We start from the raw sequence: 16,986 nt of genomic DNA, 5'->3' as shown, positions 1-16,986 counted from the left end.
TCTTAAATGAAATGGCCTGTGATCCAGTCAATCCTAGTTAAGAGGAGAGTAAAATAAAATCTTAATCAAGGATGAGCTTTAGTGACACTTCTTACGATATTTACACTGTATATCATGTACCTCCAACTATAACCTGTGTCAGAAGAATATAATCTGCTAATAAATAAAGTCATAGTGCATAGAACAATTAAGAAACTATTTTCAATACTCCAGTTCTAATGCCAGACTAAAGGTTGATGCTCCAAGAAGGCTGATGACAAATGAGGTGGCACAAGAAACATAGCAGAAGTTTTGTACAATATTTCCATAAATGCCCCTTCACTTACATCCTCAAGAGTAAACTCAGCTAATTTACATTTGATCAAACTTGGGTTAGATCCTGTAGCACCACTGGGAGCAGCACACTACCTGTGATGCTCTTCCATGTTGCTCACAGCCATGGAGAAATCAAAAAAAAAAAAGAAGTAAAAATATTTAAAAGATTTGTTTATGCTGTTTTATCTACTAATCACTATTACCCATGAACCACTTGAACCACTGGTTCTAAGAATATGAATATAAAGATGGCAAAAGAATTCAATGTCATGTGAATTAATCTCCTGTTACCTTGCAATAAACATGCAACAGCATGAGGTTTGCCAACAAAATAAAAGATCATTCAGGAAGGCAATTATTAGCCATCCTAATGAGACAATTCCTCTAGAATGTAATAGGTATAGCACAACAAAGTAGTTTTATCCTACACGTACTGAAATAATCTTTACTGGTTGAATTAAGTTTCTCTATTATTTCTGAATAAGGAGAAGGTCAGTGTTTCTACTTTTGGTGAGAACTCCTTAACATGGCAACCAGAGAGAAGATGAAAGGATTTACTTAGATCCTTTCTAATTTCCATTATAAATACAATTTCTGTGTGGAAAGAGGAATTCAGAGGTAAAAAATAAACAGAAATGAGAGACCTTACACCCAAGGCATGTCTCCCCATTTGCTTACAGCCTGTTCAGCAAATAGAACCAGTAATTCGAAATTAATGCAAAGGATAGGGTAGGGAACCAAGCACAACAGTTTTGACTGAGAACAAGCAAAATGTAAAGATCAGGTCTCCAAGTTATCTACCCTTTTTGCTGCAATTGCTCCTCGGTGGATGTGCCGTGCATGGCACCGTGGTAAGGACTGATTGGTTTACAGCTGTACTAGGTGGACAAGGTGAAGTGATGAAGCTGTTAATTACTCCAGAAGATCAGAACAGTTTGAGCCTTTGATATGGTCATGGATTTCTCTGTTGATTTATGTGTCATGGTCCCACCTGAGGCTGAGTGTGCCATCCATTGTTAGATGTTGTGGAACCACCTTGTGTTTCCAACTTCAGCCAGACAGATCTGGGCAGAATATGGTTTCTCTTTCCCTGTTCTTTCAGAGAAGAATCAGTGCTTCAGGCTCTTCTGTGAAACTCCTTTTACTCAGCACAATGGAATTACAGATCCAACCAAAGCACATAACGCCTCCACAGACTTGACTGTTACCTCTTTTGTTGGGGCTGATTTCATCAGCAGCAAATGAAGTCCCTCCTCTTTGCCTGACCTGCTAGAAACATACAGACTTTGAAAACCTTTTCACACACCTTTCATCCTGTACAAGGACTGTTTTTCAAAGGCTTTGCAAGCTGTTGGGTGCAAAAAGCCTTTAATGATTACCATATTTTCCTTGTTTACTAGTGTGAGTGTGCTAAAAATGTGGGCATCATTGATGTGTTCTACCAGAAAATACAAACTTGAAAAGTGCCCAAATGGCCACCTATCTTATAATCATGAAGACAGAGGGAATGGCATATCTGAACACAAACACAACAAACTGAAGACTACATAAATCTGCAGAATTGACATTTCAAGATAATTGTTTGGCAGTCAAAGTGTTTTCAAAAATGATAAAAATGAAAATTTGCAATTTATTCTTCCAGAATAAAGACAGTTTCCACAGGTGCCTAACTCAGGAAGTCTTAGATGACAGATTCAATAATTTTTAATAGGTAAGGGAATAGAAGCTAAAAATGGAAGCTAAAATACAAACTGTACTTTAACTTTTTGTTTTCACTTCTGAGGTTAAAATTTAAAGATACTTGAAATTAGGGTGACAAAGAGAATAGCTCAGGACATCTTTCTTTATTGCAAAGCTCAAGAAAATTTGTAAAAAATCACAGGAGATTTTCTCTGATTACAAAAGGCAAAGATAAAATGGCAGTTGCCAAAACCTTGACTACATTGCCTGCTTTTCCCTAGCAAGGTTCATTTGATTGCAACTTGACTCATCAGATGTTGCTTTAACACCTCTTGAGATGCACAAAGTTGATGCCTATGCTCCCCTGAAGACAAGAACATATTTTTCAAAGCTCTAGGCTGCCAGCCGCACTGCAGTGAAACATATGCTGTCCTGTTACTTCAGATAATAAACAGCTTCTCTTTTGTTCAGCAAATCAGCCACAGAAATAAATTATTTTGTCTCCTGAGACTTCTGAAATGAGTGAGGTCTCTGCAAAAAGGCATCAACTGCATTGTGTTTACTGGGTAATGTACTTCTAACACAAGACTAGATTATTGAAACCAAGGTATGATAATTCAGCTGGCTTCTGTAGGCAGCAGCTGAGGTAATCAGTGGTGACTCTGCTATTCCCACCAGCAATCCTTGTGGAAAGGCTATAAATACTGCATACCCACCACTACACGTGATGAACAAACATTGACAATAGACTGTATTCTGAAATGGTCAGTAAGCAACCTCATTCCCATAAGAGAACTCCATTTAGGAAGAGATTTTTAGATTGAGAAAGTACATCCAAGTGAAAGTATATCCTGGTGACATTGTTTTAGAAACTTCAAGCACTGACAGCAGCCACCAGCTCAGCGCCTTGGGGCACTACTGCTCATATATGAAGAACATTTCACCCAGATAATGGGTTCTTCACACAGAACCAACCTCACAACAACCATCATCACACTTATTTAATTTGGAAGCCACCCATCACCGTGGTGCACTCATTCCCATCATCCAGATCATTAACATCTTCATCAGTGATCTGGATGGGGAGGATCACAAAATCACAGAATACCAGGTTGGCCAGGACCTCTGGAATCATCTGATCCAACAAGTCTTGGCAAAAGAGCGCACTTTCAGTAAGTTCACAGAAAACACCAACTTGAGCTGGAATGTTGATCTGCCAGAGGGCTGGAAGGCTCTGCAGAGTAATCTGGACAGTCTGGATTGATGGGCCAAGGTAACTCTATGAGGTTTAACACAGTGAAAGTGCCAGGTCCTGCCCTCATGACCCCTTCGTGGGAGTCATGTCCCTGGCACTTGGGGACATGGGTTAGTGGTGGCACTGGCAGCGTTAGGCTTACAGTTGGTCTTGATAATCTTAAAGGTCTTTTCCAATATAATTAATTATGTGATTTTATGGTACCCCAGTGTGAACTGGGGATTCATACCCTCGAGCTTTAGAAAGGGAAGGAGTTTACATAGAGGTTTGACCAAAATAACACCAGGACATTTCTTTGAACAAATGAAGGAAATAAGACACTCTGAAAGCAGAGCACCAGTTTGAGGTGATTCTTGACTAAAACTGCATCTGATGAGCAATTTTTATCCGAGTACAACTCCCTCAGCTTTCAGTGCTGCAGTTGTTAGCAAGGCTGCCCAGCCATACAGGCAGAGCTGAATGCTGCTGCTGCTGCTGGTGCGCCAGGAAAAGCCCCCTCCAGGTCAAGCTGCAACTGGAAGGGTGGGAGGACTAAAAGAGAATTGGGATGAAAATAAGCTGGAATGGAAAGATCGAGGAAGAGACTCTAGGGAAGCCCTTTTCTTGGAGCTTTCACAAAAGGAAAGTGGGGAGAGATGTGCGATTTCCATCAACCCACCACTCCCAGAAGCTGACTAGAGTCACAAGGAATAAAAGCAAACAGGTCAGAGTGATTCCAGACCTCCCCAGGTTACTATTCCAGTTCTTGCTATCTGAAAAATCAATACTCAAAACACATGAAAGGCCAGATTGCAGCACTGTGCACAGCTAAACAACAAGCCGAGATGAAAGGTCATCAAACTGGAGTACATCTGATTACCATATAACATACTACCACAGAGCTGGGCAAGCCTAAATTGAAGGTTTTCTCCTGATGTTTACAATTCCTTAAGAAATTAAAATAAGCTGGAAACTTCAATCATCTTAGTGTGCAGCAATCAACATATATTTACCAGATTTAAAAGTAAACTGGAAATTTACTGTGCATTCTTACATTATTCCTAATTTTCCTAAGATCTACCAAAAATGCCTACAGCCTTGAGAACAGACCTTTTTTGGAGATTTCTGGTAAAAGCCACAGTAGATGTCACTGCCAGTTTACAACAGCTGTAATGCTCTCTGGGATAATTTTGTTAGCTGAAGCTGCGGGAAGGCAGGAAGGGGGACTCTGGCATTCTGGTACTACATCATTTGCTGATTTTTAAATAAACTTATTTGCTATCATGAACACTTAGAGACTTAGATTTTGTCTCTTTTTTTCCTGAGTGATATTCTGGACATGGCTTAAATGCTGTGTGCAGGTGACAGAGCAGTGTTAAGGAACAGCAAAATGTCCAACCTCAAACACTGACAAGCTGCAGTAGTTTCTTTAGTCAGAGAGCAGACAAGAGAGACGGTAAAAAAACACCACTAACAAAACACAGCGTGCTATCAAAATGTTCAAAAGAGATGAATAACTGGCAATTACCTAAATCATGGACCACTGAACACAAGATAGAAAACCAGAGCAGTGTCACCTGCAGACTGTGAGCATCAGCCTAATGAATTCACCTCTTAAGATCTTGGTTTAAAAAAAAAATGGGGGGAAGAGGACAATGCTGCTACTGATGAATCAAAAAAAAAAAGAAAAATATAAAAGCAAAGCAGTATCCCTTATAGCTTGGAAGTAAACTCAGAGTTATAAATATTATGTAAGTCAAAAATTTACCAGCTATCAGAGTAAAAAATGTGTAAGGTTGTGGCACTTACCAGGCTATTAAAATGTCAAAGCACTTTCAGAAAAAAATAAATTTGGGCCAGAAAATGCTGAAGTAGCAAAGGCAATGTTTACAATGCATGTTTTAATTCTGACTAGTTTGCCAAGCCAAATGCTAATTTTAATTAGGAAAATTTATTATTTTTATAAGCAAACCTTGACATCATTTTAAAGCACTACATTTAAAAGGGTGACAACATAAACAAAATATTCCACTTTATCTCATTGGTTTTCCTTATCTTAGCACCATAAACACTTTTCCAAGCATTTTAATTTGGAAGTCAAGATATATATTTTTTTTCAGAACTTTTCAGTCTTGGTAAAAATTTCTGATCTTATCCTAATACAGCCATGTGATAATGGTACTTGACCTGGTAAATGGCTTATAGAAGTGTTAACAAAAATTGAATTCTGTGAACTGTGCAGAAACACAGGGGCAATGTTTTCCAACTGAGTATCTAGAATTAAGGTCCTAGGTGTGAATTCAATTCTCTTCTTCATTTCTGAGTATAACTTTTTAAATATGTAGTTCAAATTGCCTCAAACACTTTAGAAAAGCTTTAAAACTTTCATTATTTTCATGGAGTAGATTTCTACAAAGTTAAGAAATTTGACTCAGAAGTTACATGTTTCATCTTAGACATATTTTATCTTAGATAACAGATAGATGAATATTTAATCAAATTATGTGTATTCACCTATTTAATATTTTTTTAAAAACAACACAATGTATAAAATCTACTTGATCCCTCTTAAATCTAATTATGACCTTTCCATTGAAAATACTTTGTAAATTTTAGTCTTTGCAGAACTAATGAACTTTTTTTAATTTTGGTCATCAAAATATACTTTCATATATTTGACTACTGATATTTATGGTATTGATACACCTTCCACAAGCTCAAACACCCCTGTAAACTGGTAATAATGTATATTATTTAATTAATCTAACATTTTGCTGTGATGAAAAAGGCTAGTTTTCCTGACTAGTCTTCAAGCTGAGAGACTGGCTTAGATGTGTGGCATATTATTAAATATTTCTAATTTCTTTCCCATGCAAGTAATTCACATCTTTCTGTTTCCACATCTGTAAAAGGGAAATCTTATAACCTCTCCGGAATTCCCAAAGTTATTAACAGGAGACGCCAAGTCATCCACGTGCACATAAAATTCTGAGATCTTATGGCAGAGTGCAGAACACAAGTGGTTTTAATATCGTCCTGCAATATACCCAGCAATACATTAGTACCTCCTGAATGGAATTTTAGTCCAGAGCAGACACTTTTATAGACTTTGTCAGCCTAAATCAAGTGAAAAGTTACAGCTGGGCCTTACAGCATGTAAGAGTTTCTGAGGAGCCTTTGCTTTGCAATCCCAAAGCCCAGCACAAATCCTGTATCCCTGAGACTTACATAGCAAATATGCAAAAAGAACAATATAGAGCCAGATCCAGACTTCCTGCTCCTGTGCTACAGCACTTTGCAGAGCAGAGAAGCATTTCTGAAATCCTCAGCAGCAGCAGGTAAGAGAACCATTGCCTTTCTGGAGCTCACAGAAAGAGCAAGGTGTGTGACACTATTATTCTCCTGGACAGACTGGAACCTTTAGCCAAACCCCACTAATTTATGCCTGTCAGCACTGCATCCCAAACAAACTGTAAAAGCATTTAAACATAGAGCGATGCAATCTGTACAAAAATTTGTTCATGGGTATGGCTAAAATTAAAAAAATCAGGACATGTATTAGTACTAAAAAAACTACTCTAGTGCATTTACTATCTTAAATTGATATGAGATGTTTGATTCTTTCCATGGATCCCAGGCTGATTCCTGTAGTCATAGTTACACTGAAAGCACAGCTTTTATGCAACTTGCAGTTGTCCGTTTTTGGCACCGATTTTTACAAGATAAACACCCACAATCCCCCAGTGCTACCTGACAAACCTCCATCCCACACTCTCCCTGCACAGATTCCTGCCTTCTAAAAGAATGAGAGCATCTTAGTCAAATCTGAAAGCCAATTCAAGACCCAGACTGCTAATTTTGTTTAGAGGACTGAGAATAAAATAACATATCTATAAATTGTAGATCCCGCAATTGCAGCAAAAATTAATCCTGTTTTATTTGGGGCAAAAGGCTGACTTTTCTCATTTCAGTGAGAATAAAGGTATTTCCATCATATTCAAATTATTACCTATGTACTGAACCAGATATGACTGATAAAAGCTAAACAATCTTAAAAAATACAGGAACATATTTATAACAATTATTTTCAGCATGTTGCAAATCTTAAAATGCTGTTGAATATTGCAGGGGTGTGACACAAAAAACACCTGATAAATGTGCATTTGTCTTGAAATGGGTTCATAAAAATACTTAGCACTTATTTAGGGATCATAGGTGATCTAGAGACTTCAGTATTATGGTCAAGTTTATAAATAAGGAAACTAAGCCAGACTAATTCTGTACTTTGTGCAAAACCTTACCTTGCAAACTGATCTGAAGGTAGGGTGTCAAATCATGTCATGTCACAGTGGTTTTGCATCAGGCAAATGCAATTACAAGGTATGAGGCAATAGAAGCCAAGCTTCAAGGAGGCTCAGGCTTGCTCAAGGTCATAGAAACTGATGTCAGGTCTCCTGGCTAACAGCTCTCTAACTGAACCATCCTACCACCACTGTTGAAGAGATTTGTTTCATGAATAATAGTTAAGGATGTGCCAGCAGATTTATTATTATTATCCCAAGAATACTGTGATTTTTTAAATAGAAACAGACTATTAGCTACATTCTTCTAAATAATATTTTTCTTTAGTAATTGTAACCATGAAAGAAAAAGCTTAAATTTGGTCTACAATCTATGTGAGAGCTGTAAGAAAAAGTAATACTCAAAAATGGAAAAAAAGAAAAGTAGAAAGAGTTTTGGAAAGAGATTAGGAAATGGAAAAGCAGAAATAGATGATGAAAGGTTACAAAATAAAACCACCAAAGGAACAGCGAAGAGAGAAATATCTACTAGTCACAAGCTTAAACAAGATTGGATAAAATCCCTCCTCAAAACCAAACGGGCAATATTAAGGAGAATCACCATTCATTTCATAGCAATCTTCTGCTATGAAGGGATGGCAGCATTACTCCCACAGATGGAAAAAATCTGTCTCTAGTATAAGCCCCAAGGAGACCACATCAAGAAGGCTTCAGAGATGGCTTAGTTAAATATGAGAATCCAATTTCCAGGAGAAAGTATCTTTCTCTGACAGAAACACATTGTGTGGAAAAAAAAATTAAAATTCTGTTTTATTTTTGCAAGAATTTTTGCTGACTGTGCTCAAACACACGGGTGCAGGCTGCATTAGAACATATTTGCCACACAGGTGCTGCTTTTTCAGTAGACATTTGCTGCTGCTGCAGGGTGCTGGGACTACTGGGAGTCAGGATTCATTTCAGACTTAGAAACAGGTAAGCAAGCAGGTACATTCACCCCTTCTAGGAAATGGCACAAAGAGAGTGGAATAATCAAAGTCACTGTAATGCTTAATTTCCACAATCGTTTAGAAGTCCTACTTGTGGCATGACAGGTTGATTGTAGAAGTTGACTGGTTTAACATCAATTTTACTCCTGCTGGAGCAGATCAGGGGGGCAGCAGGGATTCTCAGGTGGCTGAGCACACTGCCAGCCCTGCAAAATGGCCATGGCCACCATTTAAACCTGCTCATTTCCACTGTGCTTCCATGCCAGCTCTGGGGATAAAAGTCCTGCTGCATTTCTGCCACTGAGAGAGCCAGGGAAGCCTGTGTGGTCAGCACAAGGGAAGTTGAACAGCAGTGGTGAAGAGAAGCAGGATTTGACACATCAGTAGATTGGACAATGCTAGCAGAGCAGGAGGTGTGGATGCTGGGACTCATCCACCACTCCATCCCTGGGGAAATGAGAAGGAAACACACAGGGCTCCAGGAGATGCAGACAATCCATCAGCAAGCATGATGAATATGTTTCAGCCACACTACACCATTATTTTCTTGGGGCTGTGTGGGGAATACACCTACTGCTCACAGTCCTTGCAGACCTCCTGAATGGTACTCATCTCTTGTCAAATACAGTTTGGCAGTTTTCACATCATCTCCTTAGCACAGACCTCCTGGTTCCTGCTGTTAGGCTCTGAGTTAAGATGAAAGAGTTCCAAATTTCTTCCCTTCTGCAACATGGGGAACATGATACAGCCTCTTGGCATGCTGGGATGTTCAGTAAATAATTAGACAAAAGTAATCTCAACATACAAGAGTATTGAAATTTATATAAATAATCTAAATCAGTAACAAAAACCTTGCCTATGCCAGTTCAACACAAACCTGACTCTGTTCTATAGATTTACCTGTACCCATCTCATCCAAGCAGATTTGGTGACCAGCTAAATACTTACTGAGTACATTAAGAGGCTTGTTACCAATCCTTTACCATTTCCTATTTTTAGTTATCTTTTCTCTCTTTTCTCCCATTTCATCTTGTTAAGATTCAGCACATCTTCCTTTTTTGTTTTACCTGTGACAGAATTCACACAGATTGAGTAACTTTCTATTCACTCTTCATGTGGACACCTTCTCCTTCGGACACTATCCCATATATTAAGATTTGCCTCCTTGTTATATTTAATTCTGCAAGTTCCATATTGCATCAGAAATTCTTCCAGGATGATATTTGCGTGGAAATGTATAGCTTAAAAAAAAAAGATGTTTATGGTACTCATAATTATTGATTAGAAGACATTTGCAGCTTTTGCTAGGACACATTAAATTCTCTGCCATGACAGAGAAAAGCCTCATTCAGGTCCCACTCAGGTCTAGAGATCTACTGCAGATAGTTGTGGTTGATTATTTCGGGGTTTTTTTTTTCCCCTTAGTTATCTCAAGCAGAGAAGGATTTCAAAAGTACTTTCAGGTCAATAAGCACATGGGCAGGCTGGACAAGGGAAACACACGACTTGCCTGGTGTCCTGCACATCAAATCCACACCTCCCACCCCCTCTACATTTTTCTCTGGCATATGGCTCAAATTTTGAATTGGGCCTAAGAATCTACATTTTAAAATAATGAGCCTGAAATAACTACCTGGTCTAAATTTTGCAAAACTTTAATTTACCCTTATTTTTAAACATAGCAAATCAAAGTCTCAGATCTTAAACCCCCCCTGGCATGGAATATTGTGCATTGCCATTCCCTCTGACCAGCCACCCCTCAGCAGCACGCCCTCCCCCAGGTGCTGAGGGCAGCTTCAGACCTGCTTTCTGCTGCATGCTCTTGATTGACTGCTCCTATTTCTCCAAGCAATGACCGCTGCTCACCATAATAGCAAATAAAGCCTTGCTGAAAATACGATGCTTGGAATCCTTCTCTTTCCAGAATTACTGGGCGGGAAATAGATGTCTCTCAAGAGCAGAATCATATGCACAATGGTCTCTTAACAGTTGCTCAGAGGTCTTTTCCATTTTCACATAAATCTTTTTTATGTTGTACTCCCACCAACTAGTCATTTTATTTTTGGCTTCACTACAGTAAACTTAATTTAACATTACGTCTTTTTGGTAGTTGTTGGTGTGCTTTTATGACTAATGAGTTTTAGACAGGATATTCATAAAAACAGAACAAAAGCATCTATAATGAGCACACTGTAAAGACAGGCCTATTTTTCCTCAGAATAATTGTATGCCTGAGCACAAAAGATTGCAAAAGTTGCGCATTAGGCTACAAAATCACAGTGGAAGGTCAGTCTCAAAAACTTAAATTGAGATCTCTAAGCATCAAATGAATTCTAGGATAGAATAATAACACAGAACGTTCAAGCATGCAGCCATTTAGCTCACACACCCTCTACCTTGATGAGCAATTATCCTACATACCTACATGCTGTGGGAAACCTACATGGTCATGGCATTCTGCTGTTCACTTGTATTGTTAGCCAGTTTGTTGGCTTGGCTGACTTTTGTGGGCAGTTTTCTTTCTTTTTTTTTTTTTTTAATATCAATTGCAGCCTTTAAAGACAGTGTACTTCAGGTACTGGACTGTAGAATATTTATTGGCTCCAAGAGAGTAGAATTGAGACAAAAACTTCAGAGGCACCTTCAGCTCGCATGGTTCAATGTTTTAGTAGACCTGCATTCAAAAGGGTATTCAAAGACAAACCTGTGATGATCAACAAGATCAAACCATGATCAACAAGAGCTGGGGATTCCTTCTAGCTCTGCACATACAAGAACGACATGGAGAAATGCACAGAAAGAGTTTTGATGGAAACAAAACTAAACCTTTCTCTGTCACACTGTAGGAAAATACATTCATAATCTACTGGTTAGGAGAAAGGGTATTCTCAAATAGAGCAGTAACACTTGCTCCTACTTACACTTATTGAAAGGGTTACAAGGAGTTAGAACATGACAATGACATAGGAGTTACATATTTTTTTATGCAGCCCTGTTTACATACAAACTGTGAAAAAGCCTTGGTTTCTCAACCACAGCAGAAATCAGTCCAGCTGGAAAGCTATGGCTCCTAACCCTCCATTTAGCCAGTAAATAACTCCAATACTTCTTTAATAGCCAGATCCCAAACCATTGTTTCATCCACAGCTTTAATTTTCAACAGTTCCACTCTGTTTCTCAAAGCTTTATCCTATTTTTTCCACATATACATAGTCACACCCCATCAAACAGCATCCATCAAATCCTCCCCATATATGTCATGGGCTTGGTAGTGCTGCATGAACCTCTGCTGTGGGCTGTGACTTCAACTAACAGCTCAGTGAAAGCTCTGACTGTTTTAACCTATTGAGTTCCAGTTGCATTTAGCAGCTTCAGGGTTGTCAACAAAGCAACTGCTCATCAATTGTGTGTGAATAAAATCTGGGATTTCTGCCCAGGACTGCCTCTCACAGCAATCTACCAACAAGCAAAGTGTGGGTGGGGGGGGAAAAAAGTCAATTATTGGGCATATTTCCGGTAGTATCTAGATACCTGAAGACAAACTGAACAGTCATGGACTTAAGCCTTAAGCAAACCAATGCAGTCAGGTCACATTAGTGCCCTGATGGTGCATCACTGGAATAAAATGGAATGGTGACACTGCTTATAAGGCAAGAATACACCATGGTAGAGATCTCAACATACAAACTCATATTCTGTAATTTCACAGGGAAATGTTCCTCAAGTAACTACTCATCTTATTGAAAGGAATTTCCCTTACCTGACTACTAGTAAAAGTGTAAGATAATTCTGCTCTCTATATTTGCAGATATTCTGGCATGGTCTCTAAGGAAACTGATACTTGAGTAGAATTATTCCTTACAAGTGAATGTAGTCAGACTGCATTTTGACAAATTCCACAACCAATTGTTCTGCTCTGAAAGACAAATGTCAAAATTATGTAAGACTGCATTTACCTGCAAGTGCTTACAAACATTGTTCAAAACAACTGCATCTTGGGAAGTGCTTTTATAGTTCTGGCAAATACTCTTCTGCAAAGTATAATTCATACTATTTAAATTATCAGGAGTAAAAATAGTTTATAAAAAAGTCTATATCCTTATTACTATCTTAAGTGTTCTGCCTTGTTTGGCAAGCAAGAATATGCTTGTCACCTTGTCTTTCATTTTGGAAAAAAAGATGTAATTATTGGTTATTGTGACAGCTGGGAAATGTAAGTGTTCAACTCATTTAACTAATAAGATAGTGTATCACAATCAATACTTGTTTTCTCTTAATATTAAAAGCCTGAATATAAACTGCTTAGCTGCATGTTTTCCAAGAGCATATAAATGGAAGGATGGATGCACCAATTGCATTAGCATGAATTAAAATTAAAATATGCACTGAATGTGAGGGGGAAAAAAAAAAATCAGTGTGTTCATTCAACTCCTCCCCAGCAACACTACATAAAATAAAATATGCAATTTCCACATCCAACAGCATATATGCCCCCCAAAAAGTTAAATATTTTATTGATAATTTAGCCGAGTGAAATTAAATTGTGCTAACTTTTTTCTTCTGTAGAAAGAATTTACTTTGTTCACCTGATTCCAGATTGACACTATAGAAGCCTTAATCCCATATCAATAAGCCACACACATCACACTTCCAAGTCAGAATTAAAACGTTGGTTTGGAAATGGAGAACACAAAGCAAATTATTTCCTGCACGTGGTACATGATGGATTTCCTGCACCATTTGATGCTATCAGCACGTGCTAATTACTGAAAAGGAGATAATTACATAAATTCTGTTGTTTAAAGTGCAGGGACATACCTTATCACTGCACAACCCTTCAAGACTGCATAGGGAAAGGCTATTTTATGACACAGATAAATAAAAAAGTTCTTCAAATGGAGACGTTAGCATCAGAGTGCTCAGATAGCAGAACACCCCTACACAAGTCTACAGCTTTCCAAAACCATATCAGTGTCTTTAGCAGCTGGTTTATACTACACTAAAACCAGACAGAATGCAAACCAAGGATTAATGCATCCTTAGGAAGCATAAACTCTTAATTAGAGTGTGACCTTGCCTGTCACTCTGCTGTTTCATAGCATTTAGGGTGATGATCTTTGATCCTACTTAGTCATTTGCAGGTAGGTCAAAATGTTTTCTACTTGTGCAGCTGGCTGACTGCAATTCAAATCTGCCTCACAAACAATACAGCCACAGTTCACACCTACATCCCATCATTTCATCAGAAAAGTCCATTCAGAGCAACAAACAAAGCCCTCTAAAGCTCTAACCTCAGAGATTTGCCAGCATTTCTTGTCAAAACTGGGTTTCATAGCTTGAGTCCTCTGGTAACTGCAGCAACACAATTTCTGTATTTGAATTTTGCTGCTTTCAGACAGAAAAAGACACAGAGTGAATGAATTTACCTCAACTGTCAAAAGATTGTGTAGACATGACCTTGCTACAACTCCTTCCAGATTCTTAATTTAAGCCTACAGTACTCACCACAGCTTGTTCATAGAAGGCTATGACACATTTCCAAAGCAAAATGGAATGTGCCACTTTTTGAATGAATGTAGTGGGGTTTTAGAGATGATTTCCGTGCTTCCTCCAGCTTATTCAGTCCCCAACATTCCTATACTTTACCTTATACAATCCTTTTTCCATATAGTACTATGTGAAAATGATGCCGTTGTACTTTTTGTTAATGCACTTCATCAACTGCATTATTTTCAATACATCTTAAGAAAATGAAAATTAGAGTCATTCACAGAAAATTTCCAGAACAATTTCACACTTACTGTATAAAGCTCATTTAGAATTCCCTTGCTCTGTCTGGTATGATTGCAGTTCACAGAGTGGAGGCAAGTTGAGTGAAAGCCTAAGCCACTCCAGGAGCTGGTATACTGGAAGCTATGAACTGTAAAAATGATGTCAGCCCAAGAGCTAGACTGGAGCCTTCCAGCAGATATTTAATTTAATTGCATTTCAAAACAAACAATCTCCCACTTCATGTTTGTTTCTTGGCCCATGAGATCTCTAGTCACACCACCCAAATCAAAGATGGCAAAGGCTGGGACTGGAAGAATGAAGAACTTGCCATGGTAGAGGAGGACAGGTTTGAGACCATCTAAGGAACCTGAAGGTGCACAGGTCCATGGGACTTGATGAGAGGAATCCACAAGCCCTGAGGGAACTGGTGGATGAAATGAGCCAAGAGCACTGTGGTACTTAATTGTCATCTGGGGTTAAACCATGGCTTAATTGCCATGGTTTAACCATTGTCATGGGTTAAACCATGACCCATCTCTTTATATGTCTTTGTAGGAAGCCACAGTTTGATTCTGTTCAAACCCACAACAGTCACAAAGTCAGTTACAGAGACCGCCACAAGATAATTCAACCTTATTCTCATGGAACTCTTACAAAGAACTATGATTTTAACAGTATGAACTGTCTGGAGATACCCATATTTCTCCTTTGGTGTTTTTGTTTGCTTGGTTTTTGTTTGTTTGGGTTTTTGGTTTTGCCTTTTTTTTGTTTGGTTTTTGGATTTTTTTTTTATTGTAGAGGGAGAGAGCTGGACCGGTTACCTAATTCTATAGAACTTAAATCAGATGTAGTTAGTGCCCTGATGACACTGAGGTGGGAATGATGAGCTTTAAATGTGCAGAATCTCTTCTTCCACAAATGAGGACTACAATGGCTAAATGAAATGAAGAAATAGAACATTTTTTACTATATGAAGTATTAAAAATCCCCATAAATGTATTTTATCTTTGCTTTCATATATTTTCCCAGTCACTAAATGCTAAGTGGTAGCATGGGAGTACTTATGCTTTAAATTTAAAGTGCATTCTCAGTTCCAGTATAGGCAGTCCAGTTTCCATTTTCAGCACATTTTAAAAGATGGGAACTGGTTGAAGAAAACCCACACATAATGATCTGAAGTAACATCAAGAACAAGTAAAACCCTGAAGCTTCTGTTCCCCTATGAAAAAGGGAATCAGAGTTCTAAATATCCTATTCCACCCCAGCACAACTGTGCTGAAAGAGACAGACAGGGTGATACGTGTTTTCATCTCATTTCAAAAGTTCTGTATCTTTTCAGTGATTTCTCATGGGCATCTGCTCACAGCACAGCCAACAACCTCCAACTTGCTTCACGGCACAGCCAACAAACTCCAACTCCCTCCTCACCCAGCTAACCCACTCTTTTCTAGCACTCCTCTTCTTATTGGACACAGCTGTGGCCTATCAAGGGCAGGCCTGTTCCTAATCTTTGGTGATTGGTACAGCTGCAACTCCTCAGGCATGACACTACCTTCTGCACTATTTTTATTTTCTTACATTCTATCCCTCCACAGATATGTTCCTCCATCATACCAAATAACTTGTGTGAGATCAACTTAGTCTTGCTCTTAATGCCCTAATCAAAGGGTCCAGCACCTAAAATTTCCCATTGCAGCAGACTTACAGCATGAAGATCTTAAAGCATGAAGACTTCCCTCTTACCTTCCACAGGTGACTCCAATAGTCTGAAGCGGCTGGCTAAAGCATGCAACCCCACTGCTTTTATCATTTTTGTACCATATATGCATGTATGTATATTTCCATGTATTAATATATCTCCCTCTGGCATCATTTAAAGGCTCTAGAAATCCTTTCTGCTCTGCTGGTTTCTGCTCTGCTCTCTGTTGTATACTAACAAACAACACCTTAATAGAAGCAAATATTCACATAAAAATCGTGTATTTATATTGACTCAAAGGTACTTTCTGTATCAGGTGGCTTTCAATAACATATTAGCTCACTAAGTGAGGTTTCTATCTCTAAGAACTTCAACTTGTGAAATTCAGTAGAATATAGATTTTTCTTAGACAGGATTAAGATGAGGGTTCTTGTGAACACTGGTATGTCTTTCAGGCCTGAAATTAGGCAGTGGTATTACTGCTCTTTATTTTTTCACACAAATGGCACAATCATATTGTCGCTGAATCCTTGTGCTTGGGCAGGCTTTGATATTGTAGCTGAATGAGCTGGGATAGATCCTCCATGGGGCTCTCAATCCATTTCATCCTTCTAGCTTTTATTCCAGAAACTGAGATGGGTAAAGATTTTTGGTTTTATTCTTTTGGACTTGAAACCACCAGTAGATTGTATATCTGAAACACATAATCTGAAGCAACTTCGTGCTTGTTGGCAGTTCCACTTTAAGAAACAAAATAATACTTTCTGGCTTCTCAGTAGATTAAAAATATATTACCAATTTCAGACATAGCACAGCTTGGGAAATACAATATGTACTTAATCATCAAGGCAGCCTTACTGCGTTCCACTGATTTTTGATTAAGCAAAACAGACAGACAAACAAAACAAACATTGTTCTTCCAATCAGAGGCCTCTACTGGAAATCAGTGTTTCTGTATTACACTGGATTTAAAAGGCCCTTATCAAGAGAAAATTCTTA

At 38.4% G+C, this 16,986-nt stretch overlaps 1 protein-coding gene across 3 annotated transcripts in view; it reads right to left on the bottom strand.

Annotated features, from left to right (window-relative positions):
- Positions 1-16,986, bottom strand: part of SORCS2 (sortilin related VPS10 domain containing receptor 2) — a 536,859-nt gene that overhangs the window by 218,955 nt on the left and 300,918 nt on the right. The window lies entirely within an intron of this gene.

This window comes from Molothrus ater, chromosome 4, assembly GCF_012460135.2.
Source record: "Molothrus ater isolate BHLD 08-10-18 breed brown headed cowbird chromosome 4, BPBGC_Mater_1.1, whole genome shotgun sequence".
NCBI classification, from domain to species: Eukaryota; Metazoa; Chordata; class Aves; order Passeriformes; family Icteridae; genus Molothrus; species Molothrus ater.
The sequence above is the reverse complement of the archived record's forward strand: the minus strand, read 5'-3'. Positions and strand labels throughout refer to the sequence as shown.